This window comes from Capricornis sumatraensis, chromosome 8 (assembly GCF_032405125.1).
Source record: "Capricornis sumatraensis isolate serow.1 chromosome 8, serow.2, whole genome shotgun sequence".
Classification (NCBI taxonomy): domain Eukaryota; kingdom Metazoa; phylum Chordata; class Mammalia; order Artiodactyla; family Bovidae; genus Capricornis; species Capricornis sumatraensis.
Window position 1 is genome coordinate 49,076,120 of NC_091076.1, and position 7,509 is coordinate 49,083,628.

The 7,509-nt window shown below is 52.3% G+C and overlaps 1 protein-coding gene across 3 annotated transcripts in view; it reads right to left on the minus strand.

Moving 5' to 3' along the window:
- The window catches only part of SMCO4 (single-pass membrane protein with coiled-coil domains 4), a 78,310-nt gene extending 76,677 nt beyond the window's left edge, over nucleotides 1-1,633 (minus strand). Inside the window, exon 1 of one of the 3 annotated variants that reach the window (XM_068978572.1) lies at nucleotides 1,605-1,633. The gene's annotated coding sequence lies outside the window, so the exon portion shown is untranslated. Of the gene's footprint in view, nucleotides 1-1,113; nucleotides 1,178-1,467; nucleotides 1,556-1,604 lie in introns of those variants that run through there. The other 2 variants (XM_068978571.1, XM_068978570.1) reach the window with 2 other exon arrangements.
- Nucleotides 1,634-7,509: the final 5,876 nt, after the last annotated feature.

Below are 7,509 nucleotides of genomic sequence, written 5' to 3' on the forward strand. Positions count from 1 at the left end.
CCAGCTCTACCACTGTTGCAAATGACCTAGTGCGCTTGTGTCTTGAATACAAAATTTATTTGAAGGGGAAAAAAAAAAAAGCTAACATGAGTCATCTCCACTGTCAAGGGGCACCACACAGATTATTCCAATAAAGCATCTGCAGAACCACTTGTTTCTGAAATAGCCAGCCTCAGCCCGAGAATCAATGGCCGTGTCTTTCGCCCCTTCAGGATGACCCTGACTCTAGGAACAGAGGGGCTGCTAGGCTTTGCGGATCCGTAGCCGAACCCTGGGAATACCGACGTGGCTTGCGCTGGAGAGGGGAATGGGGGTGGGTGCGTGGGTGTTAGAGGGGGTCAGAGCTGCGTTCTCTCCTGGCAACGGTTAATGATTGCATGCAGCCCAATCCTACTGCCCACGGGACCCCTAAATATCCCATCCACTCAGGGGTCCCTCGTCAACTTCCCAGACAGCAGCGCCGCAGTCGGGGAGGCGAGTCTGGCAGACGGGGAGGGGAGGTACTTGGCCCAGGCGGTAGAGGAAGCGCGGCTCGGCCGCCTCCTCCAGCAGTTCCAGGAACTCCCCACCGGGTCTCCGGGAGCCCACGGGCGTCCCCAACTCTGAGCCCGACCCCTCCCCCGCGTCCGCCGGCAGCGGGGAGGGGGCAAGCCCACCGCCGTTCCACTCTGCCCCCCGGCCCCCGGCGCACCCAGCGGGCCTGCCTTCCCCTGCTCACCACCGGCCGCGCCGGGCACCTGCGGGCTCCAGCCGGGGACCCCAAGCGCGCCCCTCCCTCTCCGCGCGCAGAGCACCCGCGCCCGCCGCCTCCGGCGCCCCCCGTGCCCCCGTCCCCCGGGGCCGCCGCGCGCCCGCACTTCCCGCCCGGCCCGCGGGGCTCGCGGTCCGCCCCAACTTTCCCGGCCGCGGCCCCAGCCGGCAGCGCGGAGACCCCGGCCCCGCGCAGAGACGCGCGGCCCCGCGGCCCCCGCCCGCGGCCGGCGCGAGTTGCGCTCGGGACGCGCTCGGGGCCCGGGCCTCGGCGGCCGCTTGGCTCTGCGCGGGGCGGGCGCGGCGGGAACCGTGGGGCCGCCGCCCCCAGCCCGGCCCGGCCGGGCCCGCGCCGCCGCTCACCTCCGCCCGCGCCGCCGCTGCCGGGAAGACGTGGCGGTGGCCGCCGCTCGCGCTCCCCGCCTCGCCTCCCGGCGCCCGGGCGCGCGGCCCCGGCCGGCAGTGCCAGGCGCCCTCTGCCGCCGGGAAGCCGAATCCTCCCTCCCTAACCCTAACGCGCCCGCCCAGCCCGGCCGCCAGCCCGCGTGGCGCGGCCCCTCGCCCCGCTCTCTACCGCCGCTGCTCCGAGACGCTCCGCCGGAGGCCGCGGGCCCGACTCGGGGAGCCCGCCTCCGGGCGCCCGTCCCGGACAGCCGCCGCTCGCCGCCCGCCCGCGCCCCGCCGCCGGTGCGGGTCGCGCCCCAGCCGGCTCCATACCGTTTCTGCTTCCCTTAACCCTAACCCTTGCCCCGGAGAAAGTCAAGTCAGGCTGGGGAGCAGCCGGCTCGCCGTCCCCTCTCTCCTAGTTTAGCGCCCCGCCCGGAATACCCAAGTGCGCCACAAACACTTCTTACGGGATCCAAGGAGCGAATGAATGAGGACAGACTTTGGCAGCTCTCCACCACGCAGGCTTCTAAACTTCCAGAGAACAGATACCCGGACCTAGATTTGTTTTTTCGTTTGTGAATTACACACTCAGACACGTGCTCAACGTTGCATAAATAAATAAGATTCACAGTTCCCGAACTCAGACCAGCACGGAGCGGCACAGGGCCCACCGCCGTTACTCCTGGCTTTTAGTCGAACAGACTTAGGATTTAGATCTTCCACTTAAAAGCTGGGAGCTCTTGGGAAAGCTAATCTCTCTGAGCGGGTTACCTCGTCTACACACAGAGAATAGTAAAACCTACTTCCCTGGGCTGTTGTGAGAGCATTGAGACCTTGCATTGTATGTTAAGTGCCTTGCTCGGCCCCTCCACCCACCTATGCTGCAGAGCTAAGTGGTAGAAGCCGTTATTACGATCATTAACAGGTAGCTACTGTTACTATTATTACTGATCCGGTAGGTAATAAAAACTATATGCAAAATGTAAACTAACGGCCACCTTTTCATCTGAGAACACCCCTTGTGAGTGTGGAATTGTCACCTACCCAACAGGGCCTCTCCAGTCCCTCCTCTTCCCCATCCCCAAGAATTAACGAATTGGTACTGGGTTTTTTGAAGACCTGTAGAACCAGCTCTCCTACTGGTTTTCCACCTGGGTTTTGGTGGCCAGTCTCTTAATTAACAGTGTTTATTTTCTTGTAAAGGCAGTGAATGCTTAAGGGTTCTGCAAGCTACAGCCTCTACTGTTTCCTCATTGCCCCTCTCTCAACACCTGGAGGTGTCTTTTCACTTCTGACAGTCTCCTTCCTGCTCTGCATGGAAAACAGCAGTGAGTGCAATGAAGTCGCATTAGACAGAACTGGGCTGGAATCCCAGCCTGTCCACCTTCGGTTTTCTGTGCCTCAGTGCCCTGAGTTGTAAACTGTGGAGAATGATCCATCTGTGGCATTGAGAGATTGGTGATCCAATCTGTGAGTGAAGTGCTTGGAACATAAAGGTGTTTACTAAAAGGCAATTGTTGATTTGTTTATTTAATCAGCATTTAGGGAGCATCCTAGGTGGTGCTAGTGGTAAAGAATCTACCTGCTCGTGCAGGAGACGCAGGTTCAATCCCTGGGTCAGGACAATCCCCTGGAGGAGGAAATGGCAACCCATTCCAGTATTCTTACCTGGGGAATCCCATGGACAGAGGAGCCTAGTGGGCTACAGTCCATGGGGTGGCAGAGAGTTGGACACGACTCAGCATCGGAGCCTAGCATAGCACAGCTCGAGGAGCATCCACTGAGTGTCATACATTCTGGGAGAATGAGAGAAAGAAACATGGGTGAGGTAGGATTCCTGTCCTCAAAAGAGACTGAGGTCTGCTCGACGAGAAGGGCACCCACATCCTTGGGCAGAGGGGTTGGGAGGACATAGACGCTGCTAATATGAAATTAGAAAGCCTTAGTTCCAAACTGAGACAGTGGTACAGCAGTAAAGATTGCTTTAATTCATTATAATTGCAAATGATATTTTCTTCTAAATATGTACATAACTTTCCAAGGCAACTGCAAAAATTAATGAATAATTTTATGAGGCAAGCAGAACCACTTGATGTAGGATTTAGTCCCTTAATAAGGTGACTCCAAATGCTTCCTTATACTAGTAATAACATGAACATTGTGTCTTTGTGAAACCACCATATAGGTTAAACTTGCACGTCTTGCAATGCATATCTAAGAGGGACAGTTCACACAGTCACCCTAATGGCCTCTGATGACTCTCACCTCCTTATGCATGTCCTTGGTGTCGAGCCTCCTCTGTTAAGCCTGGGCTTGGCCGCTGGGACATCCACAGACATGGCAAACGAGGGCTGTTTGACGAGCACTTGTGCCTCGCTCCTTGCCTTCTGGAAATGCTATGAAGAAAGTGAAAAAAACCTGGTCCAACCTCCTCAAAAATGAAAGCCTGAGGCAGAGAGAGGTTTGTCATCCCAGCTGTAGCAGTTCCCCAGCCAACCCACCAGCTGAATGCCGCCATATGACAGAGGCCAGGCAAGTCTAGCCAAAATGACCCAGCCGTCCGAAGAGTTGTGAGAAATAAAATGGTGGATGCTTTAAGCCACTGAGTGTTAGCAGCAATAGATAAACTGATAGATGATGCAGGAGGAGAAGGGGGTGACAGAGGACAAGATGGTCGGATGGCATCACCGACTCAATGGACATGAGTTTGAGCAAGCTCTGGGAGTTGGTGAAATCAGGGAAGCCTGGTGTGCTGCAGTCCGTGGAGTCGCAGAGTTGGACGTGACTTAGTTACAGAGCAGCAGCAGACATATCACACGCAGCCATTTCCACAGTTCCAAGATCTTGGCTAAATTCAGCCAAGAGTCAATACTCTCACTCGTGTTTTCTGTCACGGAACACTCAGTTGAAGTTAGTATGTCTCAGCTTAACAGAGTATCACACTTCAAGTACTGCCTTCTCTCAAAGTTCTACATTGAATGACTACTCAGCCTGGTTAAAATCCTTCTGCAGCCAACAAGACAATGAGCTGGCAAAACCAGCTTAGAAACCACTTTAAACATAGATCCTTGGAATACAGCAGGGGTTATAGAGGTTGGGTGTTCGTATCTCCCGTTTGATTATAAACTTCTTGATGATGAGCACTTCATTCTATTTGACAGGGTTTCTCTGTAGATCATGAAACATCCAAGGAGAAAGGGAAATTAAAGGTCAGCTAATCCCTTACCTCATTTTGCAGAGGAAGGCACTGGGGCTCAGAGAGATTAGAGATGAGAAGAGCCTGACAAATTCTCAGGGTCCTGGAGCTAGCTTAGGGCAGAACTGAGAAGACCAAAGATCTTCACACTGTTCATTGGACTGGATTGTTGGTTGGGTTGTTTTTCCCCTGTGACACTGGTTGCTCCCAAAAATATCCTCCCTATGCTCAAAATAGCTTTACAACTTTCCTTTGTATTTAGGATAAAATCCAAAGCCTTCATCTGGCCCCACGAAGCCTGGTGCAGCCAGCCCATCGTTTCAGCTCCTGCTGTCACTCGGCACGCCCTGCCCTCTCTGATTGTCTTCCGTCCTGTGTCACTCCGCTCAGAGTCCAAGCCCTCAATGAAAGCCAGCTTGACCTGGCTTGGTCACATGACCTAGCTTGATCACAGCACCAACCTAAGAAGAATGGGACTCCCATAAAGAAAGCCCCCAAAGACAATCATCAAGTGTTGTCATCAAAAGAAGAGAAAGCGAACCAAAGGTGACCAAAACCAGTGGACATCTACTACATTATCTCAGGCCTCAGCTCAGCAGTAGCTTTCTCAGGAAAGCGTCTCTCACCTTCTGCATCTCTTACTCTGTCATAACACTCCTGACATTTCACTGTGCTCATCACATTTCAAGATTACATATTTGTTTGTTTGTCATGTTCTCCCCCCATGCGAGAAGCGACTGTGCTGTTTGCCCACTGCTGTATCCCTGTAACCTGACGTAAAGCCTGCTGCATAATCGGCTCTCAAAATTTATTAAATGAACAAATCAATGAACGAATAATATAGGCCTTTGACTCTTCTGACTCATTCTATATGACATTAGCTTTATAGAAATGGCGAAAAAATAAAGAGAATGTGGTGGGTATAGATTTGTGGAAGACACACCATGCTGGGTCCATCCGTGATCCTGTGAGGAGGACACGTACTCACACTCAGGGTGAAGGAGGAAATGATATCTTGCACATCCGAGATGGGCCGTGTTGTGCTGGACCATGCCAGTCTTTCTTTTTTAGTTGTATTTCTTTATTTTCAGCCGTGCTGGGCTTTGGTTGCTGTGGATGGCTTTCTCTAGTTGCATCAGGCAGGGGCCCCTCTGTTGCAATGTGGGCTCCTCAGCAGGGGGACTCCTCTCATTTCGGGGCTTGGGCCCTGGGTGTGCGGGCCTCGGGAGTTGGGACTCACAGGCTTAGCTGTCCTCGACATGTGGGGTCTTCCCAGACCAGGCATTGAATCCATGCCCTGTGAACTGGCAGGCAAACTCCTAACCCCTGGACCACCAGAACAGTCCTGTGCCAGTCTTGGGGAATGAGTTCTAAAAGCTGAGAAGTAAGAAAGGGCAGGTCTGAGGAAGCAAGCCTGGGCGCTCACAGACAGGAGTCCTCAAAACTGAGACTGGGCGCACCCTGGCTACAGCCGCCGGAGCACAGCTCAGCGCCTGGTCACGAACCTGGTCCCTTAGGCCTGGCCCTGCCCAGCTGTGTCATCTCTACAGTAGGATCCCAGGCTCATTGCTGATGGCTGCAGACCCGTGGAGAGGTTTCTGCTACTCAGAAGCAAAATGAGAACTTGTTAGAGCAATGTAAAGCTAAATGCATTCAATCTTTATATCAGTGAATATTATACTCATGATGGCTTAGGGTTTTTTGTTTTCAGCAAAATAGAACATTGACAGTCTCAGTTTGCCCCTTAAATATTTTCGTAATGTTACAGGGCTGTGCCATCTGAAAGCCTTGGACGTGACTGCCTTACAATCACAGAGATCTGGGTGACCCCCGCAAAGGCTCAGCAGACTCAATACACCGTTACTCGTTCAACTGCTATTGTCTGAATCATGCCTCTGTCTCCTTCTCTCTCACCTACGTGGCGGACACATTAGCAGGTTAGAATATGGAGCCTCAAGAGGCATCGCTCCAGGGACTGCGTCCGTGGCTCTGGGTTAGGAAGAAACTGGGGGTGACTCAGGACTGAGACTTTGGGCTTGGGGTTTGGTCAGTGACAGAGTATGTGTGTGTACGTGTGTGTGCCCACGCATATGTGTGCACCCTTATAGGTGTGTGCTTGTGGCAAGGGGAGTCCTTCTCAGGTCACCAAAACTGTTCACCAGAGGGAGGCTACTTGACCCTAAGAGAAGATGTTGTTTTAATCTTACAAACGGGGAACTTCCCAGGCGGCTCAGCAGTAAAGAATCCACCTGCAATGCAGGAGCCACAAGAGATGCGAGTTCGATCCCTGGGTTAAGATCCCTTGGAGGAAGGCATGGCAACTCAATTCAGTATTCTTGCCAGGATAATCCCATGGACAGAGGAGCCTGGTAGGTTAGAGTCCATGGGGTCACAAAGAGTGGGACATGATTAAGGTGACTTAAAACCCACCCTTACAAAGGGGAAAACTGAGGCTTAGCACGTTTGAGACCAAGCCCAGCTGAATACAGAGGCCAAACACTCAACACCTTCGACAATGCTTCCTTCTGCAGGTACTCAACTGGTTAAAATTAAATCCGATGTGAATTCCCAGAAGCTGACATTTCAGAAAGACTCTTCTAGAGCTAAAAAAGGGGTGAAATTTATCTTCCCTAAGCTGCGAGAGGAAAATATCCAACTTCTTGTGTTTTCAAGAGTAGCATAAAGTCCCAAACTTTCACATTCTCACCAGGAGCAAGCCTACCCATGTCATACACTTAGCTGGAATTTTTGAATTCCACAGAGAAGACTGCTGCATAAGTATCAAGTCTCACAATAAAAATGTCTTTTTTCTCACTGATAGTAATATCAGACATACATAGTTTCTAAAAACTAAATAAAAAGACTTTGAGCCAAATTATACCTACTCAGTTCTACAGTAAAGGAAGGCTTGCTCATTTTTATAAAGCTGTAAAATCCCATATAAGGAAACTTTCAGGATCTCTGCTTTCAAGAGTCTGCCTGCAATGCAGGCGATCCAGCTGGGTCAGGAAGATCCCCTGAAAGAGGAAATGGCAACGCACTCCAGTATCCTTGCCTGGAGAATCCCCATGGACAGAGGAGCCTGGCAGGCTACAGTCCAGGGGTCGCAAAGAGTCAGACGTGAGTGACTAACACACACATTGGAGCAGTAATGCAAAGTTCAACCAAGACCTTTA